The 21,693-nt window shown below is 39.6% G+C and overlaps 1 long non-coding RNA gene across 1 annotated transcript in view; it reads left to right on the top strand.

Moving 5' to 3' along the window:
- The first annotated feature begins 16,248 nt into the window (after positions 1–16,248).
- The window catches only part of Gm51424, a 156,101-nt gene continuing 150,656 nt past the window's right edge, over positions 16,249–21,693 (top strand). The window contains exon 1 of the long non-coding RNA XR_003952251.1: positions 16,249–16,570. This is a non-coding gene — a long non-coding RNA (predicted gene, 51424). The remainder of the gene's footprint in view (positions 16,571–21,693) is intronic.

The following is a 21,693-nucleotide window of genomic DNA, read 5'->3' as shown; positions in this document are numbered from 1 at the left end:
TACTCACTAAGGTACCTAACTGAGGTAATTTCTTCAAGGTTACAGGAGAAACTTTAAATATACTTGGTGGCTATACTGGATCTTGCTATTTTGTCTAAACACTAATTGCAGACAACTAGTTTCTAATTCCTAGAAAAACAACGGGGAGGCATGAAGAATTCCTGTAAGACTATTCTCTTATATGTATACAATGTATCCATGGACAATGAGAAACTTAAACTATTAGTTCTTGTCTTCACCATGTAAGCTGATAGACCTTGTTGACCACAGAACATATTTTATCCTTTCTCATCATTGCCAGGCTTTTTTCTGCATTCTCTCTGTGTTTCCTGAGTTACATCTGCTTTACAAGGCAACTCCAGGCTTCCCCATGTCTCAGTTGTGCTGTTTTCATTGCTGTGAATATTGGGATAGTGTTTCCAACATTTCCAGGCAGATGTTTATTTTCAAAATGACAGGGCAATTTATCAGGTCCTCTTATGTACATCAGCAGGTGCCCTGGATCATTGTTTTGATGTCTTGTGGTCATCAGCCAAAACAGAAAACAGGTCTTAATGGTTAAGAACAAAGACAGAAACTCATGAACCAATCATATGTCAAGAGAGCTCTGTTGACTGTAGGGTGCTTCATCAGATGAAGGATCAGCTCTATCCACTCAGCTCTTCATCTTGCATTATGAGTACAATGACTAGAGAGAGAGGAGAGGCAAGGGGTAAAAGCAATTGGCAGATAATAGTGAACAATGTTTTCACTGGAATCATTAAACTTAACCCAGGGCAAGGGGTCTCCAAGAACAAAGCAACATCCACAATCATGCCTTGCTTCCTCACTTAAATGAATGGTGAGGCCACCCGTGGTCAGCCTTAGAAGCAGTTTAAGAAAAATGCGTCATTTTTCTCTCTTGACAAAGGCTCAGAGTGATGGTACAGGGTCAGGCTGTTAAATATCTCAGAAGAGTGAGTGCAGGGCTCTTCACTGTAAAGAAATGCACTCACTGCAGACAAGTGCCAGTTCTTAAGCAACATAGTCAGGAGGGGTGTGAGACGAGAGCTACCGAATAATGACACGTCCTTATTTGAAGACAGGCTGTTTAGAAACAATGAGATATGGCCTCCATATCTCTGTAAGAGCTTTTCAAAACACCTTGGAATGAAGACGCTGTTCAAAGAGAGAAGGGGAGGCTTGTTTGAAAGCTTAGGAATAGAAATTCATTCAGGAGGCTAGGTGCTCATTGACACTGGGTCAGAGCCAAACTTGCTGCTCTTCCATAGTATAAAAATTTTGGATAGTTATCAGACAGGAGTGCCTAAAGCACATGCATGTTGTTCCTAGGATCAGGGTTTTCAGGTGTAAAACTGCCATTGGCCAAGCCTTCAGTGTCATCTATTACAAGTTACACATGGTTCATAACATCAGAAAACATTCTAACAGTAGCATATCCAGGAGAGTTCTCTCTAGAGAGATTATTCAGTGTCTCCTGCTGTTTGTCACCAAGCCTAACACTGAAGAGAGTTAAAATAATGGCTCATTTTTTTTTGATCTTCAAAAGTGTGAGGACCTGTGTGTGTGTGTGTGTGTGTGTGTGTGTGTATGTGTGTATGTATGTGTGTGTATATGTGTATGTATGTGTGTGTGTACTTGTGCCTTTTAAGTTCAAGTAATGATTTCATTATTCTATAATGAAAACAACCTTCTAAAGCAAAAGAAGAAATTAAAAAACCCATTTAGAAAATAATTAAGGCCTGGTTTCTGGCCTCGCTCATGCAGTTCAGAAACTGGAAGCTGATGGTGTTCTCTGTCTTCTGGCACTGAAGAGACACTTCTCATTAGACTTCTACTCAAAGAGACCCGCAAGGCGGATTCTACTTCCCAGAGATCATTGTAAGATTCAGGTCTCTGAAATAGTCTCCTATCTTGAAACTAAGTTGAGCTAGGTGACAGCTTTTAGTTGTAGGGGACAGCAGGACTGACAAAAGGCTGCTTATGGGCTGAGGTCATCAAATAGGGCCAATCCCTCTGGAATGCTTCCTCTGGGAGTCTGGAACCACACTTCTGAGAAGCAGAGTACTCCATGACGAAACACAGCACTACAGAGAGGCAGATATTTTCCAAGTAGTGGGGTGTATCTCAAATAATGCTGTGTATTATTCACAATGGTAAGAAATGAATGGATTCATTTCCATAAATGCAATATCTATGTGTTATGCATTTTAGATTAAAAACAAAGAAAAACCCAAGACTACATGGGAGGTTATCTGCTGCCAGTATATGGTACTTGCTGTAATCTCATCACCTAGGAGGTTGAGGCAGGGGGATTTCACTATTCAGGGCAGCTTGAGCCATATAACAATCTTCCAATCAGGTTCTTCTGTGTAATAAGATCCTGTCTAAAAACCAAACCAAACCAAATCAGTCTAACAACAGGATGTGTAAACTATGTCTGATTTCATTTTTATGTATAGAAATGCTAAGTAGATACATAGACAAGAGAGTTATATCAGAATATTTGAATTTATCATCAGCAAATGAATCTAACAGTTATAAGAAAACACATCAGAAGATCAACATTTATTGAATCTAAGGCACAGGATAGTAAATGTTCTTTTACTTCAATATCTCCCTCACCTGGGTTTTCTAGTTTCTCTTCCAAATAGCAAAAGTTATCTAAAGTAAAAGTCATGAATCACATAATTCAACCTTCAGTTCAGCACTGCTCATCAGAGGGTGCAGTCATTCATGGTCTCTGAGAAGCCTAGTTCTCTAGCATGACTAGATTCTGGGGATGCACTCAGGATGGGTGCTCTGTGCTCTCTGACATTACAAGTGCCCTTTGCAGCTGATGGCATGGGGATATAGAATCCACTTCAATGCTAACCTGTACAAGGTCTAGATGGATTCTCCAACTTTCCTCTTACCCGGGAGGCTCCCTTCTCATTTGCTCGAGATCTTAGCCATGACTGCTCAGAACAGCAGTGCTAAGAAAACCAAGGGACTTTCCATTTTATGAAGATTTCAGGAAACCATTTCTATATGTGGAGTTACTTCACAACTCCTAAGTTCCCTGGCATTCACAGACAGATAGATGCATTAGTTTGTGCGGTTCTCAAGAAAAACGTCAGTCTTCCTATTGTGTAGTTGTCTTAGTCAGGGTTTCTATACCTGCACAAACATCATGACCAAGGAGCAAGTTGGGGAGGAAAGGGTTTATTCAGCTTACACTTCCATACTGCTGTTCATCACCAAGGAAGTCAGGACTGGAACTCATGCAGGTCAGGAAGCAGGAGCTGGTGCAGAGGCCATGGAGGGATGTTCTTTACTGGCTTGCCTCCCCTGGCTTGCTCAGTCTGCTCTCTTATAGAACCCAAGACTACCAGCCCAGAGATGGTCCCACCCACAAGGGGCCTTTCCCCCTTGATCACTAATTGAGAAAATGCCTTAGAGTTGGATCTCATGGAGGCATTTCCTCAACTGAAGCTCCTTTCTCTGTGATAACCCCAGCTGTGTCAAGTTGACACAAAACTAGCCAGTACAATTGACCCCTTGTCAACTTGAAACACAAACACATCACTAGTAAGCCTCAACCCTTACATTCTTATTCATCCCCAAGATCTAAATAACTTTAAAAGTCCCACAGTCTTTACATATTCTTAAAATTTCAATCTTTTTAAAATATCCATCTCTTTTAAAATCCAAAGTCTTTTTACAATTAAAAGTCTCTTAACTGTGGGCTCCACTAAAACAGTTTCTTCCTACAAGAGGGAAAATATCAGGGCACAGTCACAATCAAAAGCAAAAGTCAATCTCCAACCGTCCAATGTCTGGGATCCAACTTACGATCTTCTGGGCTCCTCCAAGGGCTTGGGTCACTTCTCCAGCCATGCCCTTTGTAGCACACTCTTCATCCTCTAGGCTCCAGATGCCTGTACTCCACTGCTGCTGCTGCTCTTGGTGGTCATCTCATGGTACTGGCATCTCCAAAACACTGCATGACCCCTTCAGTCCTGGGCCATCAATTGCAACTGAGGCTGCACTTTCACCAATGGCCTTCCATGGCCTCTCACAGTGCCAAGCCTCAGCTGCTCTGCTCAACTCCTTCATGCCTTCAAAACCAGTACCACCTGGGTGACCCTTACACATTACCAAGTCCAGCCACAGCACAAGGTACAACTTTGGCTATATCTGGAACACAGCCACTGTGCTCTCAGAAAACACTTCCCAGAAGATGTCACCTCAATGATGCTGGTCTCTTCTTAATCACCGCTAATTTCTTAGCTCCAGCTAACCAGCATCAATAGTCCCAGTAATGCAAAGTTTTTGCTTTAGTAGTTCTGGTATCTTGTTAATCACAGCTGATTCTTCAGCCCCAGCTAACCAGAACTACAGAATCTTCACAATCAAAACAGCAATGGCCCTGAAAAGAGTCTTTAATTTTCCCTCTGAAATTTCACAAGCCAGGCCTTCATCTTCTGCACTGTTCTCAACATTATCTTCCAAGCTCCTACAAAACATCTGACAGAGCTCTTAACACCGAATGGATCTTCAAGCCCAAAGTTCCAAAGTCCTTCCACAGACCTCCCCAAAACATGGTCAGGTTGTCGCAGGAATACCCCACTCTGCTGGTACCAATTTGTCTTAGTCAGGGTTTCTATTCCTGCACAAACATCATGACCAAGAAGCAAGTTGGGGAGGAAAGGGTTTATTCAGCTTACACTTCCATACTGCTGTTCATCACCAAGGAAGTCAGGACTGAAACTCATGCAGGTCAGGAAGCAGGAGCTGGTGCAGAGGCCATGGAGGGATGTTCTTTACTGGCTTGCCTCCCCTGGCTTGCTCAGTCTGCTCTCTTATAGAACCCAAACTACCAGCCCAGAGATGGTCCCACCCACAAGGGGCCTTTCCCCCTTGATCACTAATTGAGAAAATGCCTTAGAGTTGGATCTCATGGAGGCATTTCCTCAACTGAAGCTCCTTTCTCTGTGATAACCCCAGCTGTGTCAAGTTGACACAAAACTAGCCAGTACAGTAGTCAATGACAGAAAAAAATCAACTTAAATGAAGGAAGGTTATTCTGGCTCATGCTTCAGTGGTTTTGGGCCACAGTTGATCTATTCTATTCTACTGGGTCATTGGTGGCAAGGGACATCATGGTAACAGGACATGATAGAGGAGGCTTACAGCTTGCTCTCATGGTAGCTTGGGAGTATATTAAGAGGAGGAAAGGTTTGATGGTGCACCTTCCAAAGGTTGATTACTTGTTAATGGTGGCTCAGATAGCAACCAGGCACTAAGAAAGCAGAAATATGGAGAACATTGTAAATATAAAATGTAGGAAAGAAAGAATATACTGAGCCAAGTTGTGTCCCTTTGATAAAGGCCATCACACAATATCAAAGGACTTCCTACTTAGTCCTTTATTTAATATGTCACTTTAACTATCATCTGAAACAAAATGGTTGCCCCCCACCCCATTTTCATTATGCTAATGCTACCAAGAAATAAGGATCTATCTGTGATCAGATGGAGGCCTGCAACTTCATTGGAATCCTCTTGTAATTAGACTTAAACTACCTATTTCTTCTAGCACATTCTCTCTGTGCTAGCATAACAAACACATGTTAAGACTGGCACAGAATGAGACATTTAAGTATGAAAACCGTGTCTCTAAAATCTTCTTGTCCATGAAAAGATCATGTAAGGAGATATATAAAACATACCTGCTATGGATATCATACTCAAATAACTTTTATTAACTAGCTTAAAAAGAAGTTAACACTTTGTAAATAATATTCTTAAACCAATTAAATAGTTTTTTTTTTAACTGTGGCAGAGAAAATAAAGCTTATAGCATCAAAGCTTACCAGATAAAGAAATCAGGATGGGTTCTCTCTGCTCTCTGACATTGACAAGTGCCCTCTGTGCAGTGAGGGGACATAGGATCCTCTGCACTTCATGACCATATGCAGAGCTAACAGCCATTGAAGGGAACATGTTGTAGACACCGGAATCATTCAATAGAGAAGAGAACTAAATACTCAGGAAGAATAAGATGAAAATTGAAAATAATGAGCATTAGTGACCAGCTGTAGTTAATAAAAAATTAGATGGAACCTTTTGGAACAAACCTGAGGCAGCAAAGATAGAAGAACCATATATGTGACATATGCCTTGTGTATAACCAGAAATAGGAAACCTGTGGAGGCTGGGAGAAGGTACAAAAGAAGAAAAGGCAAAATCATAACATTTCAATAAAATCAAAGCACACATTTGCAATATGCATCCTTGAAGATTTAATCATCAAGTAGCTGACTGACAAAGGAAAGTGAGGGAAGGTGAGACCCTTTGAAGACTGTGACTAGCAGCCACTGACAGACATAGCAGTTGAAGCAATGGCAGCAGGAGAGAGGGTGCCACCAGAAAAACACATTATAATGGAGTGGTGAGAGCTAAGTAAATCCATATCCTAGGAGTAAAAACAAAGCCATTTTCCAACAAAAACATTGTGTTAGTGTTCTATTGTATAGAGACACCATGACCAAGCAACTCTTTTAAAGACAGCATTTCATTGGAGGGTTGCTTACAGTTTCAGAAGCTTAGTCCATTATCATAATGTTGAGGGGCAGACAGACATGGTGCTGAAGCAGTAGCTGAGACCTTTACATCCCACAGGCAGCAGACAAAGAGAGTGGGTCATTGGGCCTGGTATGGGCATTTGAAACGTTAAAGCCTATCCCTAGTGGGGATACTTACTCCAATAAGGACACACCCACATACTTCAACAAGGACACAATTTCTTCAATGAGGATGCACCTACCTACTTCAACAAGGACACCCTATTCCAACAAGGGCGTACCCACCTGCCACATCCAGTGGTAACTGCGTGACAGGCCCAAAAGCTTGGATGCAATTCTGAGGCAAAAATTTTCACAGAAACTTAGTCTCCTGGAGGCATCCTGTAGCATGAATGCTCCAAACTAGTCCTTGAGTTAGTCGGTGAACAGATCTGTGTGCTTTCCTTCAATACTGTTTTATTATAAGTGCCTCTAAGGAATGATTTTTGACATATAGCTAAGTTAGATTAGCCTCCACCAGTGTTCCAATATCCTAGGAAATCATTGAGCCAACCTTGGGCTTTGATTCTTATAAGAATGCTACTCATTCAGATGAAAAGCGTCCAGTGTTGACAGAGACAGTGAAAGAAATCAGCATTATAATTTACTGGAATAGAGCTAGACATCTCAGGGCTAGTCTACAAAGTATACTTAGAACAACAGCTGAGTCACTCACATACACAGGAATTTACAATGGCCTAGGAAGAAGGAAGGCTATGGTCTAAGAAGGAACTAGAGTAAATACTTAGAATAATAGCTGAGTAACTCCCATACACAAGAATTTACAATGGCCTAAGGAAAAGGTGGATTATACAATAGACTAGAATTGAAACTGTGGCAAGGGCATGAAGCCCTTGCCTCTGGCTTCTAAGAATAAGCTGACCTTAGGTGGGGCTGCTTTTGATCCCAGTTGTTAACACAGTTTTTTATGCCAGTTCCTGCCTGGTTCCTGTTACCTTTTATGTATGCATTCCTCTGTTTTGTGTAAAAGTCATTTTGCATCAGGTAACCTCAGTGTACCTTGGATGACCTTAATGTATCACTTAACTTCCTTGTCTCCTTCTGTATTATAAGTCTGACAGTCTCTTTGAGAAATTATATTCAGATCAACACTCCCTTGTGTTCACGTCTGTTTGTCACCCTGCCAACTCCTTGCCCACCTGAATACTAGGACCCACTGAGTCCAGTCTGCAGCACCCACCTATTCCAACAAGAACATACCTACCTACTACAGCAAGGATACACCCACCTCCTCCAACAAGGACCCACCTACTCTAATAAGGACACCCTTACCTACTCTAATAAAGACACACCAACTCCAATAAGGCTATCCATCTCCTAATTCTTCCATCAGTTTACCAGCTGGGGATTACAAATGCCTATGGGTTCATTCTTATTCAAATCATCACAACCCTAAAGGAAAATTATACTAGTCCCTTATTGATAGTATTCTATGCTTTCAAAGGCTATGCTTTGACAAAAGGAAAATTACCCCAGAAGGAAAAGTCATAGTAAAGATAAATAATAAATAAATAAATAATAAAAAGACAAATTTTGTACTAAGTGCAAATAAGGAATTTATAATATGCAGTAATGACATGTATGTGCAAGTGCATATGTGCATATTTGAAGATGAGTCACGTGTATACATAGCTACATGTGTATACATGTATAAGTATGGGGGCATATAGGAGAAAGAGTGTCTGTGCATATGAATATATTTGCATGTAGATGCAAGCATGAGGATATGCACATATACATATGCCTATATGTGTGTGCCTGTATGTACATGTACATGAGCATTTGCGTGAAAACATGTGCATATTTGTATACCTGTGTCCAAGTATGTTCACATAAATTCATGTGTATGCTCATGCCAATTTCAGGAGTGTGTATACATAGAAGTGTGCATGTATGTGCATATATATGCATGTGTATATGTGTGTACATAAATATCACTGTGTGGATTTGTTCATGTGCCTGTGTGAATATGAGTATATGTGTGTGAACACATTTGTACATGTATGATTATGTGCACATGCACATATATGTATATATGTATAAGTGCTGGGATTACTCAGTCTTGAGAACACATAACCCAATAAACAAAATCCACATGTATTAATTACACATACCAAATTTGGAATATCACAGGAATAACAGGTTGGGTCAATTTTAGAAAAGAGACAAAGTATAACTAGTTCATATAAATATTTCACAATACCCAAATGTAATTTAAAACAAAGCAAAAAGTTCCTACTAATTTAAGAATGGAGGGAAGCTATCATGCAGTAATGCAGACCACATACAGATTCTACATAAATATCTTTTCTGGTGGTAAGATGTTACCCAGCCTCTCACAGCCAAGGATATATCTGATTTTTCTCTATTAATACATCTTTTAATGTGGATTTTAAGCATCCCTTCAGCATACTCCAAAAAAAAAAAAAAAAAGGGAAAAGAAAAGACTCAACAAACTTTTTCTATAAAGTGCTACATCAGCCCATAAAATAGAAATACAGTGTGAGCCTTTTATGTAATTAAAAATTCCTAGTAGCTACATTTAGAAAAATATACAAAATAATGCATTGTGCTCTGTTTTTCACTGTACATTTTCATGCATCTAAATAAAACACGAGAAGACAAACTTTCCAAAGTATAACAAGATAATGGGTATAACTTGACCATCTGTGTCCCTGTCATATTTTATATAGAACTCTGTTCCAGGGTGACAGGATCAGAAGTTGGGTGGGTAGAAATGTGACTATCTTATCATGGCTTTGCCATTCCTAAGGAGATCTCAGCCCTTCTCTGTATGAAAGCTCAGCTAGAAACACACTAAACAGACTAAACAGTAGTATCTTCATGATCAAGTGCTAGAAAAACACATTTGAGATGTTAAACAAATGCAACTATATCGACAGCTACTTGTCCATAAAAGGTACAAGGGTTAAGCCAGGTGTGTGCTGCACATGTGTAATTACAGCACTCGGCGGGCTTAAATAAAAGTATTAGGAATTTAAGGTCATCCAGGGCTATATAAAGAGTTTGGGGCCAGCCTGGGCTACAGGAGCTCCTATCTCAATACCCCTTGGCCCCTGCAAAAAGACACTATGAGAATAATTAGGAAGTAAAACACTAACTGGTAGAAAATATGACAGTAATTGAAAAACTGAGATATCTAGAACATTAAAAGTGAGTCTATGGATCCCAAAGTAAAGACCAGTCAGGCATCTTGTTGTGCAAAACAAACAAAAACAGGTTAAAAATAATTTAAGGAAATCAATCATATTAGGAGTTCAGAGGGACAAGTTGAAACGACAGAAAAGAAACATATTCCTTAGCCCTAGCCACAAATCTACTATGATGCTTTCTTGTCTCTCTTTTCTGGAAAAGACTAGCTAATGGGATCAGTTATTAAACTTGCTAAATTGCACAAAACCATGGTTGAAATTTTTGTTGGAGTGTCAGGTTGAGTGAACATGCTTATGATAGAATCTTTCTCGGTAACACGGCACATCTATTAATCAGCTATGTTAATATGAGCTGTGATGAAGTATTATAATTTTCTTCTAAGAAAGACTTGCATTTAACAAAGTTATCAGGTTCCTGAAATTTTTATATGTATTGCTAATGGCCTTTTTTCTAGTCATTAATTCTATCTATCTATCTATCTATCTATCTATCTATCTATCTATCTATCTATTTATTTTTGGTTTTCGAGACAGGGTTTCTCTGTGTAGCCCTGGCTGTCCTGGAACTCACTTTGTAGACCAGGCTGGCCTCAAACTCAGAAATCCACCTGTCTCTGCCTCCAGAGTGCTGGGATTAAAGACATGTCCCACCATGCCCGGCTATTTATTTATTTATTTTATGAAGGCTGTGTGTGTGTGTGTGTGTGTGTAACTCACATATAGCAATGCTACTCAGTTCACTTACAAATGATGAGTTTACATGAGGTTTTGTGAATGCTGTCATTTTGATTTCTCCTATCTTCTTCTCAACCATTCTTCTACACAACCATTTGGATGTGTCGCTCTGGGACCACTGGCCAGAATGATGTCTGCTTTGTGAACAATCCTCCACATGCTACTTTCCAGTAGACACGTGGCCTCTCCACTTACTTGAGGTCACTCTGTTGCCAGTGTCTCCTTGTCCTTGTCCTTGTCCTTGTCCTTGTCCTTGTCCTGATTGTCTTTGTCCTCTGTGCATTGTCTCCTTCTCTCTCAGCAAAAGATTACAACACCAAGCTCTTAGTGTCTCCCGAGGCGCAAATTTGATTCTGTCCCTCTGTCCCCTTCTCTCTTCTCCCTTCCTCCCTCCCTCCTTCCTTCTGTCCCCTTCTCTCTTCTCTTTCCCTCACTCCTCCTCTGTTCCCATGTTTTCCACAGCAAAGAGACCAGGAGTTAATGCAGGCTGAGTGGATTTATAGCCAGGAGCCTCAGATCACCAAGGAAGCTGTGAGCCTGCTTAATGTGGATTCTCTGTCATTTGTGCCCAAGGCTCTTGTCTCTACTTGTTAGAGGTACAAAAGTCCTTGTGCCCACAGATCACTAGGGGAACTAGGAATGTTAAACACACAGGACCTTTTCTCAACGGAGGTGATAAAATACCTGTTTTCCTTTCCAAACAGCTGAGAGTGATTTTGCTGATGACCCAGTGACCTTTATGCTACCTGTAGAGGCAGACCTCACCCAAATTTCCCAAAATGATTGTCTTAGACTCTTCCATCCCCAGACCATTACCTATCCCTTCAGCGAGATGACTTATGCATGTTTTTGCCTGGTGACCTCTATGCTGTCTCAGTAGAGACCTCAATAGATACTAGCTCTTTTAGCTATAGAACTCACCTTCATAATCATACGTTCTTTGTAAAGCAGTTGCTATCTAGTCATACCTTAAGTTTTATTGTACAGAGCACAGAGTTCCCAATGAAGGAGCTAGAGAAAGTACCCAAAGGAGCTGAAGGGGTTTGCAGCCCTATAGGAGGAACTACAATATGAACTAACCAGGTACCTCCAGAGCTCCCCCGGGACTAAAACACCAATCAAAGAAAACACATGGTGGAACTCATAGCTCTAGCTGCATATGTAGCAGAGGATGGCCTAGTAGGTCATCAGTGGGAAGAGAGGCCCTTGGTCCTGTGAAGGTTCTATGCCCCTGTGTAGGGTAATGCCAGGGCCAGGAAGTGGTAGTGGGTGGGTTGGGGAGCAGGGGGAGGGGAGAGAGGATAGGGGATTTTCGGAGGGGAAACAAGGAAAGGGGATAACATTTGAAATGTCAATAAAGAAAATATCTAATTTTTTAAAAAAAAAAAGGGAAAATGTTTTATTGTACCCCTAGGACTGGATGGATTGTTGTCTAATTATACTGTACTTTAAATATGTTGGCAATGACGGCCTGGCCTTAGACTCCACAGAAGACTGATCTAGGTTCAGGAGGCCAATCTGCACTGGCTTTCATTCTTTTTTTCTTTGAGGTTTACCACCTACAGCGACCCACAGGGTCTTTCTCACCTACTGCCTAATCCAGGCTCAGTTCCCTTCCCAGTTGTTCCTCTGAGGACAATGACTTCCCTCAGGCCGACTTGGCTCTTTGCAGATCTGAGCACTGAGCATAAATGACCAGAGCACTGTCAGATCTAAAGATTTGTGAACACGCTTGCCAATTCGGACATTTTCTGCCTAGGCTGGCACACTGGTCTTTCTATGCTCTATCCTGTCAGGAGTCAGCTTCCTTGGGGGTTTTCATGCCAAACCGACAGAATGGGAGCTGTCTGCAGGCATCCATTGAAATGTAAATGGACCTACACCACTGTTTTCCAAATTGAGAGGCACCCATACACAAACGTCCAATGCTAATGGGGGCTCTGAATTAGAAAAAATATTCCCAAGTTAAATGAGTTTGGGAAATGCCACACTGCGTTGGGGGAATTATCATGAGCAGCACACTAAATAGTCTGTGAGAGTCTTTACTGAAGAGTTTCATTGTGTTGCATAGCCAGGACTTGCAAATTTATTTGGTCCCAGGCAAGACCTCTTTGCAGATTAGAACTCATTAACATTTTGCTGGACACTTGGATTCTGTTTATCTGGAGTTGAGAGGCCCAGAGACTTAGCTTTCTCATGGGGTCTCTTCCTAATCTTATGCCTCAGTAGGCAATGGAAGACATGGCTTCCTGCTATTGTTTAATTATTTTCTTGTAATTCGGGGTCATTCAATGATATCAGGGGTGTTTGCTAGTGAGACTCGGGCTGTAAATATATCACCAACCCCACTGCAAGCTTCCTGGAAGCCCTAAGCCCTCAGTGGCTTTTTCCAGACTGAGCCTGTCCTGTCTCACCATTTAGCCTGGGTAGATTCCTTAGATCTTACAACCTTCCCTTCTTAGCCCTCTGGATGGCTCCAGAGCTCCGGGCTTTGACAGGTCTGTCTCAGGGGTCCATGTTTATCTGTCTGGACTGCCATAATTTCATGTCTTCACGGAGCTGGTTTGATTCAGTGAACAGACAAAAGTAAAGTGCCCTTCGGCGATTTCTTTTTCTCTTTGCTAAGGTATTGACAGGGCCCCCCAGGCTGTTCATTTCCCTTATCAATATGAGTTCCATGTTAATTCTTCCATTTAATGTTGAATTAAATGAAACCCTGGGAGATCTGATTATGGCTCAAGAATGCCCAGAATGTAGTCAGTAATAGAATTCATCTAATGACCAATATTTAATCTTGTGTCAAGAACTTTGTGACAGGTGAATCAAAACAGAGGACAGTGTTTCTATCCATCTCTGAGCCTATAACAGATGTAAGGGTGTGTGTGTGTGTGTGTGAGTGTGTGTGTGTGTTGGAAAGATTAATTCAGAAGGTTGGCATGTTTGAGGCATTGTACTTTTTGAAACATCATTATACTGAAAGAGCTAAAGAACAGCAGTATGGATTGCTCTAGCAATCTATGCATATGCAAGGATAAACACACACACAGACAGATAGATACACACACACAGACACACACACAGAGATCCACGACATACATGCACACAAGCATACACATACATACACATGAATGCACACACACATGAATGCACACACATACACACACACACACACACACACACACACACATGAAGCTTCATGGCATGGCAGTAAAGGGACACGTTTTCAAAAATATTTTTAAAATGTGTTTTTAATTCTATATATTGTAGTATTCTTTAAAGAGTTATCTATTTTATTTTTAGCACACGTGTGTGTACCTGCAAGCATAATTTCTAGCACAAGCAACAAACATTTTTTAACCACTGAGCTATCTCTCCAGCCCCTAAAGGGATGTATTTTGGGGTAAACTCAAGTTACCACAAGTAAAGCGAACTGTATGAGGTAGACAAAAATTTGTGTTAATGTCTTTGTCTCTTCTGGCTTCCAAATTAAGGGCTAGGGGTGATATACTACTGATGCCAATTCAGAGAAAGAAGTCCCATGAAAAACGGAGAATATCTAACAGGGTAGGATGCTTCACTCACTGTCATTTTTTTATTGAGCCGCCAGGATAATGCGTATTCTCAGAAATGTGGGACTGAAGTTCATATCATAGCTGTCTGCTAAGAAAGAGCAAGAAGCCTGTTCAAGCTAGGAACCCTGCTGAGATCCTATATCCAGAGCTGTGCAGAAGCTCTGGGTGTCCATGATAAGCCACAGTCCCCTATAGTACTAGGAAGTGGGCTGGATCCTCCTAAAGTTATTACCTGTCTATGTATAATCTTATAAGGACCCATGAGGTCTGCTCTTGGGTGGAAATATTGATATGTAGGAGCAATCACACACTCAATTCTTCTTTCCTTTCTAGAATATTATTGAGGTAGAACAGAATGCTAGAGAAAATTGTGGAGACACAGGAAGAAAAAGAAAACCCTCACTTAGGAGCTTGATTGAAGTCAGCTAGGAATCAAGAATTCCAATAAAACTGGCAACATTTGCTTAAGGCCTTTCTTCATTCTCCCCAATAAATCTATACTCTCTATGAATCTCATCAGAAGTTTCATTTACTGGGAAAGGATATAACTTAAACCCCTTGGACAACTCAAGCGGCTCCTCCTTTTACCCTGTCAGATTTTAATGCCATCTAGGACACTCCTGAAGTGATCCTCTGATCACACTTATCAAAAAGAGGGAGAAAAGGACATTTTTTTTTTCAGCGACTTTAAGATGTCAGTTGATAGCCATTAAAATAGTGTACAGAAGACACACAGTGCTATGTTCCCTGGTAAGCCTGTCCTGCTCCCTACAATGTCTTATTTCCCCCAAGTAAGTACCCCCCTATCTCAACCCCGTTGTGTTCACTGTGTTCTCTGACACTGTGACCCTTTAACACAGTTCCTCATGTTGTGGTGACTCTCAATCATAAAATTATTTTCATTGCTGCTTACTAACTGAAATTTTGCTGCTGTTATAAATTGTAATATAAATATTTATCTGTAATTTCCAATGGTCTTAGAAAACTCCCTGTGGAAGGGTTGTTCAGTTCCTTAAAGGGGTTGAGTCTGACAGGTTGAGAGTCATTGTTTTAACCCTTATACTTAAAATATATATTCAAGTCTCTTAGTAAGCCCCTCTCTGCTTCACATTAGTACATATAAAAGGATTTTCTGAGCCAAAAGAAAACACCCTAGGTTTGCCTGAGTGAAGATTTATGCAAAAAAAAAAATCACATGTTCATGAAGGTAGACAGTATGGATCTGTGCCTCAGTGTGCTGGGTCTGTTTTCTGGAATGTTCTTCATGTCCTGGTACAGCCTGCACTTTCCCAGTGTATCTCCAAATTTGAAGCACAGCTGGGCAACTTTGACTTCACTACACAACATGTGTCTTTTACTAAGTTGTATGTGTGTGAGTGTGCATGTATATAATAATCTCCATTGTGGCATTATTGCCTAACAATTAACAAATGCATTGGATCATCTTCTATATTTAATGGCTCCCAATTGTTATTTTTTCAAATCATAATCCAAACCAATGTACTTAATTGTTAACCACCAAAGTTCTTTTTATTTTTTATTTACTTTATTTAAAAAGTATTTTTTTATTGCTCAAAAGGAAAACATTTGGGACTGGAGAAATGGCTTAGTAGTGAAGAGTACTAGTCTTGCTGATGACCAGAACTGGGTTCCAAGCACCTAAGTTAGCAAGCTCTCAACTCCTGTAACTCCAACTTCAGGCAATCTGGTACCCTCTCCTGGCCTCCATTGGCACACACACTCATAGACACATGCACACACTCATAAGCACATGTGCACACACACACATATGCAAACTCACATGCACATGCATGTGTGCACACAGGCACAAACAAATTTTACACATAATTCAAACAAATATTGTTCTGTGTATTTGACCACCAGCTGCATGGTGGTATTATCTGAAATGTATGACACGTGTTGAAAGTTCTTCCTAGCTCCTTTCTACATGACAGTGTCTTCTATGTTAGGTTATGGTTGTAGAGTGTTGTCTGATGTTTCCATTCAGAAATCTTTCATCAGATTTTAGCTCCTTGTCTGACTCATGATGACAGTGTTGCTTGGACTTCTCTAGTCACAACAGTTTGCCCAACATCAGTTTTCCAATTCCATCAACCTCTCTACCTCTGTTAGCGATGCTCTTTCCATAAAATAAAACTTGTCCTCAGATAAAATAAAATGAATCCAAAAGGAGATGGATTAAAGACAGAAAGATTGAATACTTCAGTTTTCCTCTCTGCCAGCTTTTCAGAATAACGAGTTGCTGCCTGACGTCCTGGGTGTGGTGTGGTGAGGTGGGGGCACCGGCACAGTTCAGAGTCCTTTCACTTCTGACACTTGCACTCGGAGTCTCAGATTGGCTCTCTTTGTTCTTTGACGTGGTCCTTCTGATCATTCAAGACACTGTGGGATTCAGGCTCTTCCTTCATTTGCCTTGGATGGTCTCCAGATGCTGCTCCAGGTACCCCTGGCTCCTGCTAGTGACAAGGGTTATAGGAGGCCGTGCTCTGGGTAGGAAAGCTTGAGGGTTACAAGCCACTACCTCCTCTGTCTCTCTAGTTCCCACCACAGCCACAACTTGCGAGCTTGCCCTTGCTTTCCTTTTTCATGGCTTTCTTTTCTGGTTTTTATTTGTTTCTCTGATTAGTGTTTGCATCTATTTTCTGCTATCTGATAAATCTTTATTATAACCAGTAAGAGCAAATTATAAATTTGTTTTATCACACAAAAACATTCTAAAATAAAAATGGTGATAATGATATAGAAAATTAAGATTACTAAATGCAATTTAAACTAAATGAGATTTATAGAAATTGTACCTTTGGTTCCTAACACAATTTAGGATGTTTTTCATGGGATTGTGGACATCACTACTGACCCAAATTAATTTTCAAATATTTAAAGTATATCTACATCTACTTTTGAATTTATATGAAATCTTCAAAATTATCTAAAATTATTTTTTGACTGATGTATGTAATATTTGAGAAATTCACTATCTTTGATTTAAAAAGGCACCAGAATTTGGAGCCAAGGAGAACATTCTCCATTTAATAAATATCATATATGAAAAACTGTAGCCATAATTATACTTTATAGTGAGTCACCAAATCATTTCCCTGAGAAGATTCCTGCTGAAAGATATCAAATAGCAAATAGCGTAAGGCAGATAGCATAAGGCTACTAGCTGCAGGATTTTTGTTGTTAAAACAAAAGAGAAAAATAAAACACGTTTTTAAAGAGAACGTTTTCGTATTTAAAAAGTGAGGAGTATTATGTTGTAATCTGCAGGCACAGGCTACTCATCCATTGTTTGAAAATTCAGGGCTGAGGTGGGTAAGGGAAGACTCAGTTAGTGAATTGCTCATCACATAAGCATAGAGATCTGAGGTTGGATCCTAAGCAACAACATAAAAGCCATTTGTAGTGGCCTATGTCTGTTGCCATAGAGGGGGCAGAGGCAGCAGGATCCTTAACTCATTTCTCATCCTGTCTGGTAGAAGTGAAAAGCAACTAAGAAATATACCTGATTCTGATTTCTGGCATCTATACATATGCACATGAACACCTTCTGTCTGGCTCTGTTTCTGTCTCTGTCTCTTTCTGGCTGCCAGTCTCTGTCTCTGTCTCTCTCTCTCTGTCTCTCTCTCTCTTTCTCTGTCTCTCTCTCTGTGTCTCTCTCTCTGTCTCTCTCTCTCTCTCGCTGTCTCTCTGTCTCTCTGTCTCTCTCTCTGTCTCTCTCTCTCTCTCTCTCTCTCTCTCTCTCTCTCACACACACACACACACACACACACACACACACACACACTTCCCTCCCCCTCCCCCCTCTGAAGCATGGGATCCCCAGAAGTTGATAATTAAGCTCTACACTGCACCATAGGTAGGCAGTTCTGCAGTTCTGCTCAGGACCATCACCCTTGAAGTACTGGAGTATACATTCTAGGGTGATGTTATCTTTCACTGAACTGTGGGTATACTATTTATAAGAAACACACATAAACTCCAAGTTTTGATATGGATTCCAATCCTAAGATGGCTTGTTTTGCATACACAAATATTACAAGACTTAAACTTAATGATTATAACAATCTTATGTGCTATTCCCAAACTTTGGTTGATATGGATTGTGTGGAACATAGTCAAAACAGATACTCATCTGGGATTGTAGAATACAGAAGTGGTGTTACTGGATGTATTAGAAGACATTTTTTTTTTTTTTATCTATTAGATAAAACCCAGCCATTATCCAAAGCAGGTAGCTAGTGTGTTCATATCCCATCATTAGACTGCCACTCATTCACACTTTAGAGAGAACTTGGGGTTCTGTTTCCTTTAACAGTGCTGTGCTATTGCTACTTGCTCTCTGTCAGGTGATCCTTTGTCTTGCTGGATGTTAGGGATTTCTATATATTCTGAGAATGGGGTCTTTGCTAAACAAATAGATTGGAGTCAGATGGTTATCTTTCAGCTTGTGACTTACCCCCTGCTTTGGGTATCTTTTTCATTTTAATGTAAGCTCCACTTCATTCTTTCCCTTCTGTCCGTCTTTGCAGCTTTGCCCACTTGTGTCCTGTTTTATGCTGTTTCCTCTTACACACTCAGAAGCATGTTGCCAGTTGACAGTATTCTTGCCAGAGATGCAATGCTTTGCAGTCTCTTGCGGCTCTGCCATGACAGATTTTACCTCAAATGGAATGTCCCTCTCTTCTACTTCCTGCGCATATCTCTGTCCTCCTGACTGCCTCTGACGATATTTTTTTTCTCTCTCCTATGTTCACTCCCTGATAACTGTTGCTTGCTCCATATCTTGACTTATGGTTGAATTTATTAAATCCACAAACAGAAAGCTCTTGGATTAAAGGTGTGTTCTAGGGCTGAGCCATACCACAACTAGAAATAGATTTTTCTAGTAAACAACACAATCTTATGGTTCAGAGTGAGATCAAATATCCTGCAAGAGAGGTTTATTAGGTCCATTTGACTTATGATGTTATTTCACTTCAATGTCTCTGTTTAGTTTGTGTCTGGATGACCTATCTGTTGGTGAGAGTAGGTTAATGAAGTTCCCCACTATAACTTTATTAGGGTCAATATGTGATTTAAATGCAGTAGTATTTCCTTTATGAGGTTGGATGCCTTTGTGTTTGGTGAATAAATATTTAGAATTATAATCCTCTTGATGGATTTTTTTCTTTAACAAGTATGCAATGCCTTTTCCTATCTCTTCTGATTAATTTTAGTTTGAATTTGTTTTGTCAGATAATAAATTAGGTTTGTCTGCTTGCTTCTTGGTTCACTTTGCTTTGAATACCTCTTTCCAATTTTTACCCTTAGGTACTTCATGTGCTTGATAATGAGATGTGTTTCTTAGGTGACAGCAGGCAGATGAATTATGCTTTCTAATCTAAACTCTTAGTCTATGTTTTTTTTATTGGTGAGTTTGGACCATTAATAACTATAGTTATTACTGAACAGGGATTATGAGTTTCTGTTATTTTGTTCTTATTTTTGTGTTATTACTAGTGTTTTTTCTCTCTTCAGTCAACTCTAAGCTTATTTATTCCTTGTATCATCTTGAGCTTCTTCAGAGTGATTTTTTTCTTCTGGTGTCTTCTGTAGAGCTATATGGTCAACATAAATTGCCTAGATTTGTTTTTATGATGAGACATGTTTCATTTTAAATTATTACTGATAGTTTTGCTAGGTATAACAGTACAGGATGACATCTGTGCTTTTCTTGAGGTTACAGATCATCAGTCCAGGTACTTCTGATTTTCAGAGTCTCCATGGAACAGCCCAGTGTTATTGTAACCAATAAGTTCATTGTTTGTGAGTTCATCTTTTCCTCTTGCATTGTTTAATATTCTTTCATTATTTTTGTACATTTCATGTTTTGATTTATTATGTGTTATAGGAAATTTATTTTTTTCTCCTGTGTTTGTGGTATTTCTATATGTGTCTTGAAACTCAATAAACATTACTTTCTTTTATATTTGGGGTATTGTCTCCTATGATTTTCTTAATAGTATTTTCTGTGTCTTTGACGTAGGTTCTCTATACCTATTATCCATAGGTTTGGTATTTTCAGAGTATAACAGATTTCCTGGATGTTTTGTACCTAGATTTTTCAGATTTAACATTTGCTTTGGCTGAATTGCTCATTTCTTTTACCAAGTCTTCAAGACCATAATTTCTCTTCTTCACCCTTCATTTAATCTGTTGGTGATGCATTCCTTTGAGCTTGTTGTTTTACTTCCTGAGTTTTCCTTCTGAATTTTAATTTATTTTGGCTTTTCCTTTGTTATTCTATCACTTGGTTAAATTCAGTTTTTCTATCTTCATTGAGGCATTTATTCATATCCTCTTCTATGGTCCTTGAGCATATTCATAACTGCTATTTTGAAATTCTTGTTTTGTGCTGCAGGTAAATTGATTTTTTTTTTTTTTTTTTTTTTTTTTTTTTTTTGGTCAGGGACTATTTCAATAGAGGTGCTGACTTATTGAAGAGATACATTGTCCTTTATATTTGTTTGTGTTTGTGTGTTGGAAGCTAGGCATCTGGAGATTGGTGTTTGTGGTATTTCTCTGTGTGAATATATGGTCTCACCTTTATTGGATAGGTGCTCATTTCTTTGGCTACTGTTGCCCCAATTGTTTGTATTGTGGACCAGTTCAAAGTTGTTTGGTTTTCAATCTTCAGGCACTCTGGGTTTCCAGGTTCAAACTCCAACTGGTCCTAATCTGAGGTTCTGGTTCATACTCTGGGTTCAGATTACAAGTAGTCTCAGATCTGTTCAATGGGTCAGATGGGTGATAGGCTAACACAGCAAAAGGGAAGTGACTCTGAAGGTCTTAAAAGTAAGGTTACCATTTGTTTCATGGAGAGTGATGGATGCAGAACTAAGGCTGTCACGTGTGTCAATGAATCTCAAGGGAATAGAATTGGGCGGGGAGAAAAAGCTGAGGCTGGCCCTGGCAGGTCTAGACATTCTCTAGGGTAACCAAAATGGATGCACTGAAGGATAGATAGAACAGGTAGATTACACACTACAATACCTTCTAATCAGATCAGTTTATCAGAAATATTTGTCATACAAGACAAAGATGCTCTAGAACATTCTGTGTTATTACTGAGGTATAAAGTATTGTTTAAGAAGATAACTGGCTAGAACAGGTTATACTGAAACAAACACATGCTTATTTGATATTCTTTTTTCTACAGAAATAGACATTTGATGTTGCATTGACAAAAATAATATACTCTTAAAGATCTTAGTTATAACTTCAGCAGCTACAAATATACCCACCATTGATCTATTGTTCTTTTATAGGTCAAGAATAATGTAATACATGTATATTAATTCTTCAATATATATACTAAATCAAAATATAATATTCAAGGGGCTCTACTAGACAGTTAATTAGATCATCAAAGTGTGCAGTATTGAAACCCTGTGAACAGACATGCATTTAGCATTTTTAAGAATATCATGATAAGTTAAGAAAATGTGCTTTTCATAGTTCACTAAGTAATTTGACTAAGTGATATCACATAATGATGCCAATCACATTTCTGCTGCTTTA

Source organism: Mus musculus, chromosome 17 (genome assembly GCF_000001635.26).
Source record: "Mus musculus strain C57BL/6J chromosome 17, GRCm38.p6 C57BL/6J".
NCBI classification, from domain to species: Eukaryota; Metazoa; Chordata; class Mammalia; order Rodentia; family Muridae; genus Mus; species Mus musculus.
This window is presented reverse-complemented; position numbering and strand designations above follow the sequence as displayed.